Genomic DNA, 23,917 nt, shown 5'->3' with positions numbered 1-23,917 from the left:
CAAACATCATGGCAACATAAAAACAAGGAACTGATTTGTCAGACTTATTATTTATCCTTAAACATTCTAAATAAAGGTAAAACTGCTTTGAGTAAAAACACACAAAAAGGTAGTATTAGCTCAGTCTGGTTTTTCAAAAGGCATTTGAAATAAATATAAAACTACAATATTAGAAAAAATATATAATCATTATTCAAACAGCTGACTTGAAACGGTCCCTTGTTCATGGGGAAATCTTCAGTTAGTTTTTCAAGTACCAGCAGTTCAGTCGAAAGATTCACCAACTGCCCCCTGGAGAAAACTGTAGATCTGCATTTAAATGGAGATATATTGTTTCCAAATGTGCACTACCTGGAAGGCAGATACTGTCAAGGTTTTTTAGTGAATGGATTTAAAATTGCATTAGGTAAGTTTCATTGCTGTAACCCTTATTGCTTCTTAGGACTGAGGCTATTTATTTAGGATTTTGTCTGCATGCATATTTTTTCCCCTAATAATTAAACAAAGCTGCCCACTAACAAAGGGGAACCACTGCTTTATAGAGTGTTCAGATATGACCAACGAGGACCATACTGGCCTTCTTGAATACAACTCTGACATTATTAAGTTATCATACAAGTTATATATAGTTATGTATAAAGCTTTACAATACAACTAGTTTAGAGTGTTTAGAGTTATAAAATACTGTATAAAATGCATGACCAGTACATATCCTGCATATTATTCAAAATATTTTAGCAACAATTTAAAATGTGTTTTCTGGCATTTAGCTCTGACCCTTTATATTCATGCATTTTTCAATGAATGATCTTAAGAAAGTGTTGAATCCCACATCACTGTAACTGCTTATTAACACACATGCTTTCTCAATTTTTAGACCTAACAGACTATTTTGACTAGTCAACAATACACATTTAAAACCCAGGAGACTTTTAAAATCAAATGAATCCTGGCTGGCATATTGGAAAACCATTATCAGATCAGATCATCCCTATTTTTTCTTTTACTGTACATGAATGCAGATATAGACACATATTTGTTCAATACACTCACAGACAACACACACACAAAAAAACCTTCTAGAAAAGTTTTGCATAAGTATGCTGTTAAGGCATATGTAACGTTCATAAAGAAAAAGACACTCACAATCAATTTCAAACACTCAGACATTAGTCTAGGCAGCCTCCTGCTGAATTTCTGGTTGCAATGAAATGTCCCTGTAAACAAGGTTACTGAGAACAAACCAAGATATCCTTCTCAGCAACACCTTCAACAGGAGCCCTTCAGCTGTCTACTTAGTTTGTTATGCCTTATCTTATAGCACTGACATTCTAATGCTGATTCAAATTCTGGGTTCAAAATGAAAGATGAAATATCTTTAAGATCACTTAATATTGAAATACTGATGCAATAATAAGCAGTGCTATGATAACAAAGCAGATAGAATACTCTAGATGGTAACCTTTTAATTTTGGGAACAGAAGGGAGTATGGTAGTGCATACACTTAACGTAGTTAAATTATCTGCTTATTTTCATATCAGATACTTTCAGCATCAAATCACTATCTTCTGTCTATTAAAATATTTTTAAAAATAAATATTTTAGTAACTTAACGATAGAATACAATAATATTTATTTATTTTGTATCCCAACCTACATTCTAAGATCTAGGATGATGGGGAGGTAATAATAACATAAATAAAGCAAGAAAATCTCAGTTTAGTACACATATTCCAGAAAAAATACAATAAAAACAACATATCAGCAATATCAAATAGCACCACTGCTGATATCCAAAGGCTGGAACAAACAGCCAGGTTTTCACCAGTCTTAGGGGTCCCAGTAAGTGCTCAAGCCAATCAAATTTCAGGGTGGGGGCGCTCCAGAGCCAGGGCACCGTAATAGAAACGAACCACACATGAGTCACTGCCGGGCATACAGATCCCAATGACAGGATGCTAAGGAGCCAGAACCACTCCCCACCCAACTGCAGATATCAACTGCAGGGCAGGAACATACAAAATATATAACAAAACAAAAGCAAACCAATAACTCTCCCTCCCACAAACACATTTAAAAAGCCACAGAATAGGGTTGCCATATTTCAAAAAGTGAAAATCTGGATACAAAAGTTTTGTTATTGGTTGCCGTAAGTCTGGATTTTACCGGACATTACAGCCATTTCCGCCCACTGTTTCCCGACATATGGCAACCCTACCATGGAATGTTAATCAGCCAAATGCCTGATTGAAGAGAAATGTTTTTGCTTGGCACCTAAAGATATGTAATGAAGGTTTCAGGTCAGCCTTCCTGGAGAGAGCATTTCACAAATGGGGAGCCAATGCAGAAAAGGCCTGTTCTCATATTGCCATCCTCCGGACCTCTTGTGGAGGAGGCAATATTTACATGCACTTTTCAGGTGGACCTCACAAATGGTTCACAACAGACCATCACAACAATAAGCACCATTTAAAAAGTTATTACTATTATAAGGACAATGATAATAAATAATGGCACATGCATGCATCCCTATGGCCAACAATCTGCACATCCAAGGTATTAAAGTAGCTTCATATGTTACAAATCCCTGCATGAAATTAGAATGAATTAATTAGTATAGCCATAAACTGCAACATGTTGCCATCTTTATTGTTGCCAAGTTTATTGTTGCATGAACATGCCAGGGCAAGCCTCAATTGGCCATGGCCTTGAGCACCTGTGTGTAAGATCATCAAACATGACAAACTATGTGTACCATGCTCATTCCGGTTCAAAAGAATCAGTAGCCTATATAAATTAAATTGTGTTGTGAACATGCCTGATGTAAAAGTAAGTTACGATTCAGACATCACATAGAATGCAAACCTGGCAGTGCAATGTCAGTTCAAAAATGCCCTATTTATTGCATTGGGGCTTACTCCTACATAAGCAGATATAAGATTTCTGCATAAATCACTTTAATTTCTAAATTATTTCTTTTAAAGTAACATCTAAACCAGTGACATACAGTGGAACCTCGGGTTGCAGACATAATCCGTGATGGAGGCATGTCCACAACCCACAGCGTTCGCATCCTGAAGCATCACGTCTGTGCAGGCGTGATTTGGCGCTTCTGCACATGCACAAAGTGCAATTTAGTGCTTCTGCGCATGCGCGAGTGGTGAAACCCGGAAGTAACCTGTTCCGGTACTTCCAGGTTTCCTGCGGTCCGCAACCCGAAAACATGTAACCTGAAGCATCCGTAACATGAGGTATGACTGTATCCATATTCATCAGAATTTTAAAAAATCATTTCATTAACTGCCTTCATAAACTGCCCCCATTTGATCACATTAAATCATAGTTTAAACAAACTATGGTTTGAGGTGAGCAAGTAGCATGCCTAGTAAACATTGCTCAAAAGTTTCCATGGCTCTCCTCTTTTACATCCTTTGCATCACCGGGAAACACAGCAGAGTCTAACTTGTTATAACATCCAAGCCTAGGCTCATAGTTTGTTTCTCTCCACATATACCAAGAGCAGTAACCAAGGTTTGTTACTGGCATACTATACAAGGTTTGTTTGGATAAACAAACCTTGGGTAAAGGTTTGGATGACATGACAAGTCAGACTCTGGTTTGTTTAGTCTGTAGTGCAGGAGGAGGGGAAGAGTCATGGAAGTAGCACACATTAAGCCATGGCTTTAAAAAAAAGCATCTGTGGTCGGTGTGGCATGGCTCTGATAGTCTACTCTACTACAATACACTTCTACCACTGAGTTCAATAAGGCTTGTTCTGAGGAAAGAGTGCCTTCATCCTATTGGGCTGGGTGTTATACACATTGAGCTCTATGAGTCTATGAGGTCATCTCTTCATGCAAAATAAAACTGCATGCCTAAAACCTTGCCACAGCTGCCTTCTTCTAACCCTCCCTATTATAGTCAAAATGCATCACCTCTGCAGTATTCCTCTACATTGATAGTTACATGAAGAAAATTCAGATTTCTCTTCTGCCTTCGTGTATCTTCTACAAGTACTCCCCTAATAGCCATATTTAAGTTAAGCCTGTTTAATAAGACATATAAGTACATGGCTGCGGAGGGAGAAATCTACAATGTGAGCAAGTGAGCAATCACAGTTCTCCTCCTCCCCTCCTCGTGTCTTCCCTCTTCTTTATTTAACCTTTGAGAGAAAATGCACCAACCCACTGGCAACTTCCCAAGTATGTTTTCATGTGCAGTCACAGCTAACTGTAAGGAGCAGAATCCACCACATTAATAGCTACTCACAGCTTAAAAACACACAAAGGTCTCTCAGACATGCAGCTCAGGAGGACACAGAAGCACACATGCCTTTGTTCAAAACACACACAAAACTTGCTCCTGACACTTTATGTCAGGCTTCTTCAACCTCGGCCCTCCAGATGTTTTGAGACTACAATTCCCATCATCCCTGACCACTGGTCCTGCTAGCTAGGGATCATGGGAGTTGTAGGCCAAAAACATCTGGAGGGCCGAGGTTGAGGAAGCCTGCTTTATGTGCTATACATATATAGGTAGTTTAAAATGTGGGGTTTCCTCCCACACACACACTTGTTTCCTTCTATGTAAGAAAAAAAGAGTGTGATGCCTGCATGTAGGGATGAAATGCCACTGTGTGTAGGGACAAAAGCAAGCCACTGAAACAATGGTGCATAGATCTCCCAAGTCATCTCTCGCAGAAAGAGGCTCATCTCTCTTTCACTTTCTGCTCATCTCTCTTTCACTTTCTGACACCCCTCTCCTCAGGGTCTTACCTTTTTGCTTAAGATACTATGCAAAGTGCAATGCACATTGCCCATTGATTGCAGCATGTATATATAATAAACTATAATATGTAAGACAACAGAAGAAAGGTGCATCTCTCACCACATAAGGGCTCAACTACCATACCCCACACAAGAGGGGCCCAGTTATCTAGGTTATCCTCCTGCCAAATAGCAGCTCCCTGGATAGAAAGCTGTCCCATTCCTCTCCCACCTTCCAGATTTACAGCTCCCCAAAATGGCACAAGCAAGAGACAATGTGTATAAAGGGGGTAGGGGAATCCCTTTTGACCAGTACAACTTCTGCTGCCACAAGTTTTGGGACCTTTGTGGAATTTAATTATCATCTACCTCTCTAAACCTTGATACTCAGAGGAAGGAAGATTGCATGAACCTCAAGCCAGATGTCACTTTCCCTCTTCCCTCTTGATTTTTGAACTGCTGTGTGTGTGTGTGTGTGAGAGAGAGAGAGAGAGAGCAGGAAAACACACATAATCTCAACACAAACACAGCAAGCTTTCTTTCCTGCTCCCCAACCCCATACATATTTTATTGAAACTGAGACCCATTTTGTTCAATGGTACTTATTCTAATACATGTCTGCTTGAAAGTGAATCACACTGAGTTCAATTGGAGTTACTCCTAAGTAAGTGCACATGAGAGCACTGCTTCACACAATCAGTACCATAATGTGGTAAAACCATATTAATAAGAGGGAGGGGGATAGATAAGAATAATTCCCCTAGGATTTAACTGGCAGACAGGCCTGTTTGGCTCCTGCAAATCGCTCATTAGAAAGTGTTTTAAGAAAAAGAGCGGTGGTGGGGTGATGTTCTAATGTCTCTTTCCCCGTGTGCCACCTCCAAAGCTTCCGCTGACAGATCGCGCTGCCCTTGGTAATCCAAGAGGCGAGGCAGCCAAGGTAGCAGCCGATTGGCAAAGCTGCGGAACTTCTGAGCTCCTTGAAAGGGAATCTAGGAGTGGTGGGACAGGCGCGCAGACGTACCCACACCCACAAACACCCACATAGGGTATCAGTCACACATTCCAAGCAGCCGCAGATCAATTAATAATAACAACAAGAGCAATAACAGTAACAATACAGTTTGTTGCGATTGCAGGCACACCATACTGGCAACAGCTTTAAAGTCAAGTCCTCTCACTCCAGCCCCGATAATCTCTCCCCCCCCCCACCTGCGCACGGTGATTCTAATGCTGCCTCCATCTCTGCATGCTGAGTGAGGAACTGCCCCATGATTGTGGCTCCTCGAACCCTAGCCAGCTGCAATGATCTTTTGTTGTTCTTGTTGTTGTTTAAATAAATAATTCCCCTTACACGAACGGAAAGGAAAGGTTGGGGAGGGCAGGAACAGGACAAAAACCTGCGGGAATGGAATCTGTCACCATACTCAAAACACGCAAGAAAAACAAACAAAAACCCCAAGCTATCCTTAAAAAGAAAAGAAGAAATGGTAAAGAGGTGGCGGGGAGCGGGGAGAGGGAGAAATCAATAAAGCCCGGGTGGCTGGTTTGACTCTGTGATTTCTATGAAAAGGAACTGACTCCAGAGCAAGTCAAATTGAACCAGGTCTGAAGGTGGAAAGGTGGGGGGAGGAGTGTAACAGAGCTTCTATCAGCTGTTCGGCTCTTCCCAATCTAAAAAAGAAAGGGGGGGGGAGGGAAAGGGGGGGATGCCCCAGATGTAATGTTAGTTTTCAGATGTGCATGATAAGATAAGGTGTGGACTCGGTTTACCTGGTCAGGGCAGAACCGCAGGCGGTTTAATCAGGTGAGTCGTCGGGGACTGTAAAGAAGCCGAAGCCGGTTTCTTTGCTAGGAAAGTCTACAACCCCATGCAGGGACATTGCAAAATCTTTACACACGCCTCCTTTAACTGGGCTTCCGCGACCTCAGCCGGAGAAAGGGGGGAGATGCCTGCCCGAGGCAGCTTGAGGCCACCTCCTCGAGCTCTCGCCCGGAGATCGGCGGGGTCTCCCGCAACACGGGGTCCATTTAAACGGCTGCTCCGCACCAGGCGAAGCCGGCTGTGAGGGGGAGAAAGGCGGCGGTGGGCACCCGAAGGATGCACGGGCCTCCCTGTTTCCTTGGTAGAGTCGATCCGCACTCAGTCTGACCCAGGACGTCACTCTGCCTGTCTGTTTTCTCAATGATAACTTGGCAGGAGAAGGGGGAAGCTGCCAGGTCCCCCCTCCTTCCTTCCTCTCTCTCTCTCTCTCTCTCTCTCTCTGAGATCATTACTTGGTATGTGCACTTTTCTCGCATGCATTTTTTAAAATATATAAATATATATGTAATAATGCCCGAAGATCGTCTTATGCATAATCATGGTGATCGTTAGCAGCCTGCTCGGTTGTATTTGCATTGATTTGAGTCTGCCTGTGTGGCTGCGTGTGTTGTTTCTTGCTGCTGCTGTTCTTAAAGGGGCTTGGTGGGTGGCTGGGTGAGAAAATACTATTGCCTATTTGTACAAAGAATCCACCAGCATTTAGAGATCCCAACATATCCTACAACTGGCACCGTTCCTCCCAGTCATTATTCCATAATCAAAATATGCAGATCCAGTCAGTGGATCCTGCCAAATCCCAATGATTTCCTCATTTGTCTTTTCCCATTCATCTGATTAGCCACGTTGAATGTTTGTCTGCTGTATTTTCATTACACAAGTGAACATACCCCAGTTCCTAGACAAAAGTGGGGGGGGGGGGCGGGCGGATGAGAACCCGTTTGGGGGATGCATTTCTATTTTTTTCACCCAGCTACTAAAATTTCAAATGTAATAAAAGATTGCTTAAACTGCTTTTATTCCATCCAGAATTTATTAGTTATTACAATAATAGAACTACAGTACTGGAAAGTCTTTCCAAATCTGGAACCCAAAGGATTGATTTGCTCTGCTCTGCTCTTCTCTGCTCTGATTTTGCCACAGAAATAGTGCTTCTAGAATAACCAAAATCGCTCAAATCAATGTCTCAAACTGTAATTAATTGCCTATGTCATATCAAAATTGTGAGAATATAAAAATAAACTGTGGGCAGATCTCATTTGTTCTGTAATGTTATGACCAGTTACTTGGTTTCAGTATATTATGCATCAGTTGGTTTCAACAGTGCTTGGTTTCAAGTGTTTGTCATATGGTAGTCAACATCCACCAAAGAACCATGGCCACAGTCAATGCCTGTGGAAAGACCTGTGTATGCATAGCAGGAAATGCTTTTTCATTTCCTCCCCAATTTTTCATGACATTATGAAAACTGCTGTTTGAACTTGTGATGAAAGATATATGTCTGTTATTTATGCCTAAGGTGGAGTTTCAGGTGGAGCTCTTTCCCATGTACTTTTCTTAATGGTGGTCCATCTATTTGACTCATAGTCTACCATTTGGATAAGGTCCAACTAACAGGAAAATTCTTGCGTAGTGTTGACGTGGCATAGCCATCATCGGTTGCCAGATTTTGAAACAATCAGATTAAATCCACTAGCAAGTATCTAGGAAAGGGCTGTAGTTCTAGTAGCAGAGCACGTACGTCACATGCAAAAGTCTCTGGGTTCAGTCCCTGGCCTCTTCAGATAGGTCTGGAATTGACCCCTACCTAAAATTAGGTGCTTGGCTGCCAGTCATTGTAGAGCTATGGACCAAAGATTTGATTCCATTTAAGGCAGATTCCTATGTTGGTTCAAGCAATTTTTTTTTATACTTTTGGAGTTGTAATGTACTAATCTCAATGCATGTTGGGAGCGTCTCTGAGCAACAGTAGCAGTCACCACAACAAATTGTCTGTTTATTACTTTTCTATCCCACCTTTCTTCCAATGAATTGAAGGCAGCTCAGTCTTCTCTCTCTCTCCCCCCCCCCCATTTTAAACCTCAGAAAAACTTTGAGGCATGTTAGACAGACTGAGACAATGGTGACTGTTCCAGCGATCAATGACCAGGAAGCTTTATGGCTTGAGGATTTGAACTTGGTTTTCCTAGTCCAACATTCTAACCACACTGACTTATGGTGGGTTCAGTAGTACATAACAGGTTGTCAAACTTGAGGCAGTGGAGCACATCACTAGTGCCGAAGAAATGTCACCTAAAATGGTTGTGTCTCCCAGGTGTAACACATACAAATACTCTGTGGTAACCTCCCATCCACTGTTAATCTCCATCGCCACCTACTCTTGACCACCAGGAACCTGGAGAAAGGGCAAGGTGATCTGTAATGTGGTGGCAAAACTCCAGGCAGTAAGTGCTTTTGTACATCACAGCACAGAGACAGATCTGTCACTTTAGGGATACCATTTTTGGTGTCATCCCCATGACAGTTGTAATGTGCGCTCCAGCCCAGATTCAGTGCCAAATGCTCCTACCAGGCTGTTGCCAAGTACTATCAGAGAGAAAAAGAATAAGGCATCCAGATCGTATGGTGGGTAGATTTCTCCTGCAACAAATTGGACACCTCACATGAAGTACTCTTGCACAATTGATTTATATGCTGTCAGTACTGGTGGTACTGGATTGTGAGATGCCATTTATTTCAGAATATTATAATACTCCATGCAGCACAACAGGTTCTCTTTATTTTAGAATATCCTATTAGTGCCATATAGAAGCAGCCTCAAAGTATCTCCTGCTTTCTCAGTCTTGATCATGCAGTTTAACATACTTTGAACTAGTTTAGGATGCAGTGAGTAGCTGCAAAAATCACCAGAGGAATCAGCAGTCCAACAATTTCCTTGTAATTGCATTTTCTGGACCAGCTATTATATGCACACAAACTTATATAAGCCTATAACTTCAACCAATCATTCCCTGTCAGGAACAGCCCTCACCTAACAATATCCATATGGTACAGTGATAAATTGCTAGTATTCACCTAATATGGAACAAAACAGATGTAAGAAAATATGCTGTGCAAACCTATGCATATTTACTGAGAAGTAATTTCTAGTATCTACTGTGGGACTGATGTACTGGTAATTCTATTTAGGATTCTAGCTTAAAACAACAACCCAGCATTTTCAAAGATAACATAAATAATCATCCTTTTAAATCAGCTGTATCTATAATAACATATAAATACATCTAATTTGTACTTATTTAGAATGTTTCATTGTTCCAAGCATCCTTCAGGGTTCCAAACAATTTACTTGTGAAAGTAATAATCAAATATTTATATGCTAATATATATGGTGCTGTTTAGAGTTCAGTGTGGCAGCAATATGGAAATCAGTTCACACTGAAGGCCATTTGCCCAGACATCTGAACATACACTATTTTAAATACAATTTTACAGCTTTGTCTTCAAAGAACTTCATTGGTGAAAGTCCAATATAAAAGCCTCTCATCTGTATAGTCTACACTGCACATAACACATATACATTAGAAAGTGTATGTGTGTGTGTATAATGTGCACTGTATGAATGTATACAGTGTGAATGAGCTGAAGATACTGAACAAAACACAAGTTTTCTAAGTTGATGGCAGTTAGGCCAATAACCACCCAGGCATTTAGCCAAAGAGATCTCAAATGCTATCAACCTATGTGGATCTATACACAACAATGATCAATTTAATGTAAAATGTAATAAGTTTGCAGTATTGTACACCTATGCATTGAGAACAATATGAGTTAGAAACACATGAGCAAGTATACTTAGACTGCAGTGCAAAACCATAATCAAGAGAGCTATAATATACAATAAATAGCTGCACTTGCCCAGCAGGTTTTGAGTTTCTGGCCGAAATGCTAAATATCCCCATGCAGCATGCTTTTGAAACTTATGAGCACCTGGAGCAAAACAGGGATGGGAGTAAAAAGTTATACTTGACAAATTTAGACCTTTGGTTACACTTAAAGCAATTCTAAACATTGCCAAGTTCGGTTATAGGAATAAGTACATGATGAAAACAATTTAGGGCTGGTTTGCACATGTGATGGGAGTGCTGAAATTCCTCCAATAAGTATGTCTTAGTTATGCATATTTAGGAGTACTATGATGTATGAACTGGAAGTATATGCATGTATACATGATTACATGGGATGGCAGTGATTCCCATGACATAATGACTCTAAAAAGTGTTGCCAAGGTAGTGCAGCCTTATATAGTCATGTGCTGCACATGTAACTGCTCATTCACACTATGACTATTCTCAACATCATTACAAGAATACACAAGCCCAAATGTGATGATCTTTAAGGAGAGAATCTGGCATACAAATCATAATATATTGATAAATATATTTCAATAACTATGTGTTTTTGAAACTGTTCATCTAGTTGTACTGGTTTTCCAAAAGTGCTCCTTCCTAGTTTAATGCATGAATTAATGGCTTTTAATCATCACACTAAAAAAACACACAGCCTGACTTTCTAAAATGTGACTTGCAAAAGAGGTAAAGAACAAAACCTTTTCCTTTTTTTTAACAATACTGATTGTGTGAAGAAAAGCATGCTAAGAATGTCTGGGGATAATTAATATATTTGCGGTTACCTGAAGAATATGTCATAAAATATGATCCATTGTGATGTAGTGCCTAGAGTGCCTGACTAGGGTCAAGTAGGCTCAGGTTCAAGCCCCAACTCAGCCATGAACCTCACTTTTAGCCTAATTTATGCCACATGGTTGTTGTGAAGATTAAGGCAGGAGGGCAGACCATGTGTACTAACATGAGCTCATTGTTGGAATACAAGCATAATGAAAAATAAAATATGAAATAATTCTAATCCATGACTTGGATCCACATTCATGTGTTAGTGATATGCATTTTGATGTATGCCTAGTCATATATGCCTAGGGAGACCCACCATCTAGGTTGAAGTTTCTGAGTGTTGCAGGACTCTCTGGAGAGATGTGCTATGTTGCATGGTTAGCTATAGCTGAGGGATAAAAATCAGGGTCCTATCATGGATACATAGAAATGTGTTTGCACAGGGGTCCTTGGACTGGAGCCCATATTTTCTAATATAGTTCTAATTCACATTACTGTCTGTCAAAAGAGAGTTGGGTTACCGTATATTCATGCTCCTTCAATCTCTTCCCCCTTTTAACACACAATCAAGGCTTAAATCAGAGTTACTTCATTGAATATGTATTTTAATATATCAGATACAATGGTAGCTTAAAAAGATAGTATACAAATTATAATTTGGGCCTATTAAATTATAAACTGAAATATTTTACTAAAACATTGTCCATATCAGTTTAATGATATCTCCTTAATTTTTGTGGTGGCTTCCCCTTGTGGAATGCTCTCCCCACTGAGGCTTGCCTGGCACCTTTGTTACATATCTCTAGGCGCCAAGCAAAAGCATTCTTCTCCCAGGCCTTTGGCTACTTAAACTGTGGCCTTTTAATCTGCCTGAAGGGGCGTTATTGTTTTTGTTTGTTTTTATGGTATGTAGTTTTGTGTTTTTACATTGTAAACCCCCCCTGTGATCTTCAGATGAAGAGTGGTATAGAAATCTAATTAATTAAAATTAATTATTAATAATAAGGAATTTCTAAAAGACCTGAATGAAGCAGCTAGAGAATGACAGGGTATAGGGCTTTGAGGGGATGAGATATTATTCTGATTGACTTACACTGTTACAAACTGTGGAGAACATTGTTGCAATCAGCAGTACTGCCAGTATAAAAATGGGTTTGAGTGAGATCTGCGTCCAGCTCACGCAGCATAACTGTTTTATGGGAACATTACAAAAATGAAAGTCTTACTCAATCTAAACAGGAAAACATGCCCCTATGATTTAAAGCTCAGCAGAAACTTTACTGAAAGCATGCTGGCTTGTTTTATGATACAAACCTTTATGGGAATTAGAAATTTGCTCAGAATGAAGGCGTTATCAGAGTCACTGGACTCTAGAACTGAGCTAGTTCTGTTGTGAGAATAAATGGGCTAGAGGGCAGGGTATAAAATGGACAGGGGACTACAACTTAAGTGTCATTCTGCCCGGACGCTGAGGTCCAGCACCGAGGGCCTTCTGGCGGTTCCCTCATTGCGAGAAGCAAAGCTACAGGGAACCAGGCAGAGGGCCTTCTCGGTAGTGGCGCCCGCCCTGTGGAACGCCCTTCCAGCAGATGTCAAAGTGATAAACAACTACCTGACATTCAGAAGACATCTTAAGGCAGCCCTGTTCAGGGAAGTTTTTAATGTGTGATATTTTACTGTATTTTTGGTTTTTATGTAAGCTGCCCAGAGTGGCTGGGGAGGCCCAGCCAGATGGGCGGGGTATAAATAATAAATTATTATTATTATTATTATTATTGAGGGAACAAAGGTTAAAAGGATGTACCTTAGAAAAGAAATGAGGCATTTTTAAAAGTAATTGTTGTCAACACACACTGCCGCCTGAGAGAAATTGTCTGCTTTATCCATAATCCAGAACAACTTTATTCATGGTCATATAACATACTACAGAGGTAAGCAGCATTGTGTCTGTCATTAATTGTGTCTGACCCAGCTGATCAGTAGACAGACCAATCTGCCTGAGGATTGTTTCCAGACTGCTGATCACCAGACCTTGCATAAGCAAGTCTACTGTGCTAGATTCTGGGGAAACTGACGTTCAGGATTTTGAAAAGTCATTAACAATTTCCTAGCCATTAGTAGTTAGTGGCTAGCAGCAAATGTAAGAATTAGCCTTGACAAATCTGGTAACCTAACAAGGGTCAGGAAGAAATCACTCCATGATGTTTGAATACAAAGGATGAACTAAGATTCAAAATGCAAATGCAAGTTTCTCAGATTCATTTTTATGTCCATTTCTTTATGAAAACCTGCCATGTTTGGGGGAATGTTTATGCTTACTTCTAATCAATGGGCCAAGGCTCAGGAAGACCAAAGATTGGACAAAGGAGGACAGCTTATTGATACTGCAATGGAAGTGTTATTCTGTATAACAGACATTTACTGCTTCTTTGAAGTTTACTTAATGCTGACTGCATCTAAAGTCTGCTGGGCAGTTCTGGACTGCTGAGATAGAGAGGTTTGCCACACTTATTATTTCTTCTTAACACAAAATGTAAATCTTGCCAATTGGAATAAGAGTGAATTGAACAGAGATGGCAGGATTGTAAAATGAATCTTTATTTAACTAGAAATGGCTATCCTATATATATATGAGCAAAACCCTGAGTTGCTCAGATAGAATGTGTTACTGAAACCAATTGCATTTTTGTACTTTGTGTGTTTATAATGGAAGTAACTCATGAGTTTCTAATAAGCAAAGCAAAAGATAGTTGCACATTGTTTAAAATTTTACAATACACTAAAGAAGCCCTAGAAATTGGAGAACCATTTGATATGGAAAAAGAGTTTCCATGAGCAATGATGCAAAAACCATCAATGAGATAAATGCTTTTGGAATGGATGCTAACAACACAGCAAAATAGTTTATTCACAATATGAAAAAAAGAAATGATGCCATATTCCGTGTATTAAAATAGGCAAATGATCATTTGGATACAATGGCAATATCAATGTGCAGCATTCTTAAAGACTATAGACTGCAATTATTTTTTTCAAGTGTAAAGAAGAGGAGTCATTGTATTCATATCAAGGAGTGTAGCTTTCTTTTGATTCTCAAACATGACAAAATCCATTGAGACCTACACATGAGTACTGAAAAAACTCCCTATGTCACAGAGATTTGCATTGTTTTATCACTGTGGAAAATGAAATCCATGGAATGGCAGTACATATACACTGAAAGCATTACCTCTTATAAAAATCTCAGGTGCAGTAGGATTCTATGATCTTGCCTACATAAACACACCTTAGGTTTGGTGAGCATATGAAGATGCTTTACCTTGAGTAAGATTATTGCTCAACCTAGCACACTTGAGCCTCTTTGCCTGGGATTGGCTCTCTCAAGATGTTAGGGAGAAGTTATTTCCAGCCCTGCAGTAAGAACCATTTAGTTTTTGATGACAGGGTCTAAATTTGGCCTAAGCCACCTCACAGAATTATTTTGAGGTTAAGCGAGAACTATTCACATCACCCTGAGCAAAGGGTGGGATATAAATGTAATTAAAAAATGTACACAAAATACCATTATCTTGACCATAGCCCAACACTCAGCAGTTGGCCTGATTTCACATGACTGCAATATCAAGCGATGATCTATCTGCATGTGTGAATCAACTCTTAAGAGATATAAAAGCAGAGAGAAATGGTTTAGCAAACTGGGGGAAAATATCGGGTCTATGCATTTCTGCATTACTTCTCCCCACTAACACACCAGCTCCAGCACTTCAGTCCAGGGCTGTTTAAATCAGAGGTCTCCATGACACCTGGTGAAGGAATAGGACTTTCAACCACATTCTTTTGGGGGTTCTGTGTATGGTTTGGACTATAAAATGGTTGTTTTTTGTATGAGAGATTCTTCTATACAGGGACACATGTTAACAAGAAAGTTAAAAGTATGCACAGGAAACTTCTGCACAGACGGGTCAAAAGTTGTTGGGAGAATAGTTTGCTCAGGAAGGTTAGAAGTGCACAGGAGTGTCAAAGGTTCAACCTAGGAATCTTACAATTAAGAAAGAGAAAGTTAAGAACTCTACTTTCCTTCTGACTAATTAAAATAGGGGTGGTTAGCCTGTGGCCCATGAGCCCCTGCAACTTTATCTGCTGATGTGATTGAATGATAAACAATCCCTCTACCTGCTCTTTAGAGAGGATTTAAAAAGAGCAGTTAGTTTATATCCATTTTCAGCACTAAGCACCACAGTGCCGAGATAGAAGATAAGGCCTCCTATTCAAATATATAGGGATAAAGAACCCCTGGACGGTTAAGTCCAGTCAAAGGTAATTATGGGGTTGTGGCTCTCATCTTGCTTTCAGGCCAAGGGAGCCAGCATTTGTCCACAGACAGCTTTCTGGGTCATGTGGCTAGCGTGACTAAACCACTTCTGGCACAACAGAACACCATGATGGAAACCAGAGCACACGGAAACACAGTTTATATTCAAATATATGCACTCCCTCTGATGGCCCTTTAAAGAGTATCTCTAAAACCCTCTGTCTGCTGCATTTTCCTCCACCACAGTGCTAGACTCAGGATGGATGGAAATACTGCCTTTTACTAGAATGGGTACAGCTGGAAATGCTGGTTGTTTCTGCATATGCATGTATGCCTCTGTGTGTATGTTAGTGCATGCAAGAGTATGAGTAAGAGAGAGAGAGAGAGAATTCTGGGAGACTTCATGCCTGGTGAGTTTATACTATATGTGTGGTGAATGTGCACATGTGGTAATTATATATGTATGTTCTATATGTGTTGTGTGTGTGCATGCCCACATAGATTGGCTAAACCTACTGCTACTACATGGCCCTTGGAGCAGTGACTGCCTTTCAATGCAGTCCACAAAAAATGCTAGCCACCTCAAAGGTTGGGAGACTAGTGAAATTACTAGGTATGTTAAGGTGGAACTTAGGATAATTAATTGAAGAACTGAAGAGCTGCAAGGCAGAGAAGGAACTGAAACACTGAAACACCAACACTGGATGGTGGACTGTATCTGGGTTGCCGTATCACAGTTTTTGCAGAGCTGGTTTGTCTTCTTGTCCTCTGTGTGGATGGATAGTGGAAGCAGGATCAATTAAACAGATCACTGAATGTTGTGCTTCCTCTTCATAGTATAATCAATTCACAGGATTCGGCTTTTTGTAGTTTAGGGTATGGGTTGCCTGTGCACACATTCAAGTTGTTTTTGTAAGTGCAGTAATCCACAATCATTCTGATCTATTTGCTAATGTTTCCAGTTTAGCTATGTAAGAGGCCTAAGCTTTTGTGATGTGCAGTGGATGCATCAGGGCACTCTTTATGCTGCATCATCTTCACTCTGGAAAGGAGACTGGTAAGGATCAGAGGTGACATGCCTGTTTCTGGCTTCCATCTTAATCTTAGCTTAAGGCTCTAAACTGTGCTTTTAAGATAACTTTGGCTTTTTAACAGTTCAAGCATTAAGTGAAAAATCAGAAGAAGCAGACTAGTACAGCAAGGATAGGAAACTCCAGACTTGGAGGCTGAATGAGGCCCTCCAGACATCGCTATCTAGACCTTGGGACTCTCCCTAGGCCACATACTTTGTTGTCTCTACAGTGATACCTCGGTTTACGAACTTAATCCATTCTTAAACCGAAACCGTTCTTAAACCGAGGTGTGCTTTCCCTAATTGGGCCTCTCGCTACTGGTGCCCTTCCACTCTTCGGATTCTGTTTGTAGACCAAGGTAAAGTTCTCAAACTGGGACACTATTTCCGGTTTTGCGGAGCTTGTAAACCGAATCGTTCTTAAACCAGACTGTTCTTAAACCGAGGTACCACTGAACTTTGTACCTTCCTTGAATGTTTCTGCCTTGCTAGCATGTATCTTTGAATTCTGAGCATGCTTCTTGCTTGTCTGGATGGAGGACAGAGATGTGTGAGAGTGTGTGTCTAGAAACAAGCCTACTGTACAAGATAAAATTAATTGCTTTGCCTACTTTTGGCTTATGACCCCACCCATTTGGCTTCCATAAGATTGCCTAGAAGGGAATGCAGTCCTTGGACTGAAAACATTCCCCACCCCTGCAATATGGCAAAAAATAAATGAAATTAAATATTTTCCACTTGCTGCTTTTGTTTTTTATACTGATTTTGCAGGGGTTCTTCCTGATTGATTTTCGTATCTTATCCTGTTGATAAAGTCTACAACCATGGTACTACTTTTATTAACTTTTGCTTTCATATCAAGACAAATCCAACACTTCTGATTGTGGTCAGTGCCAACTTCAGCACCAGTCATCCTTCAGCTGCTTCCGGTTCTCAAGCACCCCAACAGGTCCCATTGCTGATGCTGACCTTGAGTCTGCACCACCACTTAGTGGGTATAGCAGCTGCCTGCCATTTTAAATTTCTCACAGTACTATGGAGCACATGGCACAGGGTCTCTCCAGAGCACTGAGGGAAATTTTTAATGGTAGCCAGGGACCCAGTTATATAAGACAAAGACTGCCTTGCCAAAGTCATATAAAAGCTGGAGCCAGCCAATTTTGTGACTATTGAATCCTGAAAAGTACAACCCAAGAGGAACACTTCTTAAAACTCAACTTCTGAATTATATCAGGTGGTTGCAAGTCTTTGCATAATTCCCTGTGGGCACCAGTTAAGAGCATTTAGTGGTGCAACTCTGTTGTGTGTATCATAATAAATGTTACCAAATTGTAAGGGTAAAGGAGAACAACAAAGGAGGGGAAAAATACATTTTAAAGCAGGGCAGTGGGATTTGTTCTGGGCTGAAAAACAAACTAGACAGCCTCGGTTAATTTGCAGGTTTTATTAACTTAATTAGGAAGAGTGACAACATGTTGGGAACTGTGACAAGTTGGTTATACCCCCAACCCCACCCATGCCAGCCGATTCAACCAGCCAACTGGAATGTCCAGTAGCTGCCTGATACTGCCAGCTCTAAAACTGGGAATGTCACCATGTTAATCAAATTTGGATTGTGAGATCCAATAGGATCATTAGGTGCGAGTGATCATGCTCTTCTGAAGTTTACTATACAGCGGAAAGGAGCAGCCAAGCATACTAGGACTCAATTTCTTGACTTTAAGAAAGCCGACTTCATAAAACTTAGGGAAGTGCTGGGTGAGATCCCATGGACAGTAATACTAAAAGGAAAGGGAGTTCATGATGCCTGGGAGTTTGTTAAGAGGGAGATAGTAAAAGCACAACTTCAGGCGATACCAATGAGACGGAAACATAGAAGGTGCCTAAAGAAGCCGGGGTGGCTATCTAAAGAACTTTTAACTGATTTAAGATTTAAAAAGGATGTGTACAAAAAATGGGAAAGGGGGGAAACCACCAAAAGGAATTCAAACAAATAGCCAGCACGTGTAGACACAAAGTCAGAAAAGCTAAAGCACAGAATGAACTCAGGCTTGCTAGAGAGGTTAAAAGCAACAAAAAAGGCTTTTATGGGTATGTTCGTAGCAAAAGGAAGAACAAAGAAACAGTGGGGTCACTCAGAGGAGAAGATGGTGAAATGCAAACAGGGGACACAGAAAGGGCTGAACTCCTCAATGCCTTCTTCGCCTCAGTCTTCTCCGATAAAGAAAACAATGCCCGACCTGAAGAATTTGGAGCAAATGATTCAGCAGAGGAAACACAGCCCAGAATAACTAAGGAGATAGTACAATACTTGGCTAGTCTAGATGTATTCAAGTCTCCAGGGCCAGATGAACTGCATCCAAGAGTATTAAAAGAACTGGCAGATGTGATCTCAGAACCACTGACAGTCATCTTTGAGAATTCCTGGAGAACAGGCGAAGTCCTGGCAGACTGGAGAAGGGCAAATGTTGTCCCTATTTTCAAAAAGGGGGAAAGAGAGGATCCAAATAATTACCGCCCAGTCAGTCTGACATCAATACCAGGGAAGATTCTGGAGCAGATCATTAAGCAAACAGTCTGTGAGCACCTAGAAAGGAATGCTGTGATCACCAATAGTCAGCATGGATTTCTGAAAAATAAGTCATGTCAGACTAACCTGATCTCGTTTTTTGACAGAATTACAACCCTGGTAGATGAAGGGAACACAGTGGATGTAGCCTACCTTGATTTCAGCAAGGCATTTGACAAGGTGCCCCATGATATTCTTGTAAAGAAGCTGGTAAAATGTGGTCTTGACTATGCTACCACTCAGTGGATTTGTAACTGGCTGACTGACCGAACCCAAAGGGTGCTCATCAATGGTTCCTCTTCATCCTGGAGAAGAGTGACTAGTGGGGTGCCACAGGGTTCTGTCTTGGGCCCGGTCTTATTCAACATCTTTATCAACGACTTGGATGATGGACTCAAGGGCATCCTGATCAAATTTGCAGATGACACCAAACTGGGAGGGGTGGCTAACACCCCAGAGGACAGGATCACACTTCAAAACGACCTTGACAGATTAGAGAACTGGGCCAAAACAAACAAGATGAATTTTAACAGGGAGAAATGTAAAGTATTGCACTTGGGCAAAAAAAATGAGAGGCACAAATACAAGATGAGTGACACCTGGCTTGAGAGCAGTACATGTGAAAAGGATCTAGGAGTCTTGGTTGACCACAAACTTGACATGAGCCAACAGTGTGACGCGGCAGCTAAAAAAGCCAATGCAATTCTGGGTTGCATCAATAGAAGTATAGCATCTAGGTCAAGGGAAGTAATAGTGCCACTGTATTCTGCTCTGGTCAGACCTCACCTGGAGTACTGTGTCCAGTTCTGGGCACCACAGTTCAAGAAGGACACTGACAAACTGGAATGTGTCCAGAGGAGGGCAACCAAAATGGTCAAAGGCCTGGAAACGATGCCTTATGAGGAACGGCTAAGGGAGCTGGGCATGTTTAACCTGGAGAAGAGGAGGTTAAGGGGTGATATGATAGCCATGTTCAAATATATAAAAGGATGTCACATAGAGGAGGGAGAAAGGTTGTTTTCTGCTGCTCCAGAGAAGCGGACACGGAGCAATGGTTCCAAACTACAAGAAAAAAGATCCCACCTAAACATTAGGAAGAACTTCCTGACAGTAAGAGCTGTTCGACAGTGGAATTTGCTGCCAAGGAGTGTGGTGGAGTCTCCTTCTTTGGAGGTCTTTAAGCAGAGGCTTGACAACCATATGTCAGGAGTGCTCTGATGGTGTTTCCTGCTTGGCAGGGCGTTGGACTCGATGGCCCTTGTGGTCTCTTCCAACTCTATGATTCTATGATTCTATGATCTTAAACCATAATAAACTTTAAAAGGGGTAGGAAAGAGAGAAATTAAATTCTTTCGTTTTTTGAAATGTTCTAGGATTATAGTTCCTGTTTTTTAGAAAAAGCAGAAAATTAACTGCAGGCCTAAGCTGCAGCTTTCTGTAATAGGATGTTTACTATCTGACATCAAGCTGCTGTTGGGAATGCCTGATTACAGCGCAGAGAAACCTTAAGCACTGCTAACTATAACATTAATGGGGAATACATTATTCAGTTATGTGGCTGAGAATTCTTTTAATGGGGATATATAAACCGAGGAGAGAGATAGAGAGAGATTTTAGGTCCTGCTGGTAGGACTTAAAATAAAATGTTCTAGTGTGGGATGCTCCTATTCAAGATGCCAGCCAGCCATGCTCTTTCCAATGGCACTCTATTCCACCCTACACACTTCCTATTTTCCCTCTCCCAATGTAGGGCAGTAGTCTGTGTCCACAAAACATGATCAATCTTCATTAAGCTATTTCGTGGTTCTTCCCATGCCTTTCAGGATTATTTCCCTAAAAAATAATAATCTTGTTGTTCCAGTTACAGATAGGTAGCCGTGTTGGTCTGCCATAGTCAAAACAAAACAAATTCCTTCCAGTAGCACCTTAAAGACCAACTAAGTCAGTTCTTGGTATGAGCTTTCGTGTGCATGCACACTTCTTCTTCTGTATCTGAAGAAGTGTGCATGCACACGAAAGCTCATACCAAGAACTGACTTAGTTGGTCTTTAAGGTGCTACTGGAAGGAATTTGTTTTGTTTTAATCTTGTTGTTGTCTGGTAAACCTTGGGGTTCCCCTAAGCTTGGTGATTCAAATGTAATAAAACATGTTTCTCCTGCTGCACTTTAAATGGCAGAAAAGTGAACACTTCTATTTTTTAAAAAAACCAAATACAGATAAATATTAAATAATAAGCAGGCTTCATAAAGGTGCAATGGAAGACTAGTGAGGGCATTCTTTTCTTTATCATTCATTACCCAATAACATTTGAAAATAAAATGTTAAGTAAAGGATTGTTAACGTGTAATTAATCTCTGTTTATATGATCTTGGTAATATTCCGCCAGAACCATAATGTTGGGGGTTCTAATCTATGCTGAATGGAAAACTAAGATGTATTCATGTTTATTCTAGACTGGCAAAAAATGCTTGTCAATGTAACAGGCAATGCAGAAACAGATTCCCATATCACAGCAACTCAAGAGTAGCACAGTGAATGCACATAGATGAACATTGCACCACTTCTATGGATCCCTCTTAGTTGAGCCATCTAATTTCAGGGGTGTGGGGTAGTTTACAGCACCATTCCAAAGTGCAGGTTTTTTTCTTCCCCCTATAGGAATGAATGGCAGCCATAAAAAAACACACACCAAGTTAGTAAATAAATGAATGTTCTCCCTAAATACTATTTTTGCCTGGGAGAGCAAGTAGAGCAAGTTATGATCCTCTCGGCTGTCTTTCCAGTGGAAAACCGTTATTTCCCCCCATAGAACTCAATTGTATGAGCACATTGTTTTATATCAGTGTGTGTGTGTCTTTAAAAGCACATTTGTCTCACCTTTACACACTATAATTTTAGAACTTTTATTAGGCCAGTCAAAATATGAGATGACAATGTGCATGCTTTCAAGCCTGCACACTTCTGTGATTTTCTGGTTGGCCTAATAAAAATATTGCCCTAATATGCTTTGATTTTTCTTATGGACCAAGGCCGCTAGCATAAGGTGTACAACTACACACATAACTTATGAAGTGGCCTGCATTCCTTGATTTTCTTTACTATAAATATTATTTGATCCATCTAAACTAAAGGCGAATGGAGAACATGGGGAGTGGGATAAAACCAAGGCAGCTAGCTTCCTCCCTTTCTTGACTGAATGTAAGTTTCAGATTGGTTTTGCTATCTGTGTACAAGTAGAAGACAAGGGGAAAGTTCATCTCCTTTGTCCTGGCTGGTCTTGCCTTCAGTCACCAGGGTAAGGAGGATTTCCCTTGTGCTTATAGGCTGACCTGCCTCTGAAAGAGAATTTATACATCACACAAAAATAAATGTGAGGACCTGCTTCTCTGCAAATGCAAGAAAGCCTTCAGATCCTTCCATTACTTTTCTTAATACCTGCAATATTCAATTTACACTCATCCTAATTATATTTTGACATGATACATTATAAAACGTTCCAGTCTGCTGGATACATGATGCATTTTTAATTCTTTTTTAAACTTCAGCAGATCACTTTACCTGTAGTTATTTTGAGACAAACTGCAGTATTGAAAATGCTTTACAAACAGCCTTTCCAAAAAAACAACAACACACAATGTATTGGATAAGTAGTCAAATGCTTAGAAAAATCAAATATTAGAGGAACGTAAGCATGTTTATATTATGAGGACAAAACACAGTGAAAACAAGGCACTGCAGATTTTAACTTGATTACCAGTCCATAATCAAAGGATAAGGAGTTGACCTTGGCATACTGTCTCAAGGTAACAGTGATACACACACAAACACAAATGTACACACACACACATATACATTCAGGTACTTTCTAACACAGAATAGACTTTAAATTCTTAAAGGGTCTGTTTAGCACATATTTTTGTATGTAAATTATATTACCAAACCCAGGTATAAACCATACAATTAACCGCTTATAGAATCATATAATTATAGAGTTGAAAGAGACCTTGGAGGTCATCTACTCCAATACACAACAGTTCTAGGTTGAAGCCATTATTACCAGTATGTCATCAAAACAGTTAATGTTGCTCTATGGATACTTCACGTATTTTATATTACTGACATGTTAGGGAAATTAGTCTTATATTTGTTGCCAGTATCATTTGAACAGATATGACAATGCATACTAATTACCTTATTGCATAGCTCTCCTTTTTTATATACTCCTTTTCTAAATAACTTGTTTTGTATCCACATTTGTATAAATGTGTGTTAGATAACTGAATTAAATCAGCATTGACATTCACTTTAAGGTGAGTCCTCTTTTTTTGCAGAATGATAGGAAATCTTAATTTTTATTTTGATATTTGTATATTCCCACTCATTATTCTCTGTTATATATGTCTATGGAATTTCAATATTTTGAATTGACTCCTGAGTTGCTGTGAGCAAAACTCCAGTCATAGGATGCTTCCATTGGTGGAAGGGGAGAGGAGCTGGTTTTCACTGATTTTCCCTCCCTGCTGAAATCCACCCATTCTCTAATCTGTTATAGAGGGTTATAGACGGACCCAACTGTGTTGGGATGGAATGTGGGGGCTGCATGGGGGAATTAGCCAAAATTGCCTTCTGCCAACAGGAACTTCCACTGCCTTGAAAGCCCTTTCAGAAATGGAAGGACACTTG

General features: G+C 40.3%; 1 protein-coding gene across 11 annotated transcripts in view; it reads right to left on the bottom strand.

The window, feature by feature from the left end:
• The window catches only part of ESRRG (estrogen related receptor gamma), a 478,583-nt gene that overhangs the window by 431,431 nt on the left and 23,235 nt on the right, over positions 1–23,917 (bottom strand). The window contains exon 1 of one of the 11 annotated variants that reach the window (XM_081854813.1): positions 6,541–6,666. The exons of 9 other annotated variants lie outside the window; for them this stretch is intronic. The gene's annotated coding sequence lies outside the window, so the exon portion shown is untranslated. Of the gene's footprint in view, positions 1–6,540; positions 6,667–23,917 lie in introns of those variants that run through there. One more of the 11 variants, XM_081854819.1, reaches the window with a different exon arrangement.

Source organism: Podarcis erhardii (assembly GCF_964252035.2).
Source record: "Podarcis erhardii genome assembly, chromosome: 3".
NCBI lineage: Eukaryota > Metazoa > Chordata > Lepidosauria > Squamata > Lacertidae > Podarcis > Podarcis erhardii.
Note: the sequence above shows the minus strand (reverse complement) of the source record. Positions and strands in the feature narration are given on the sequence as shown.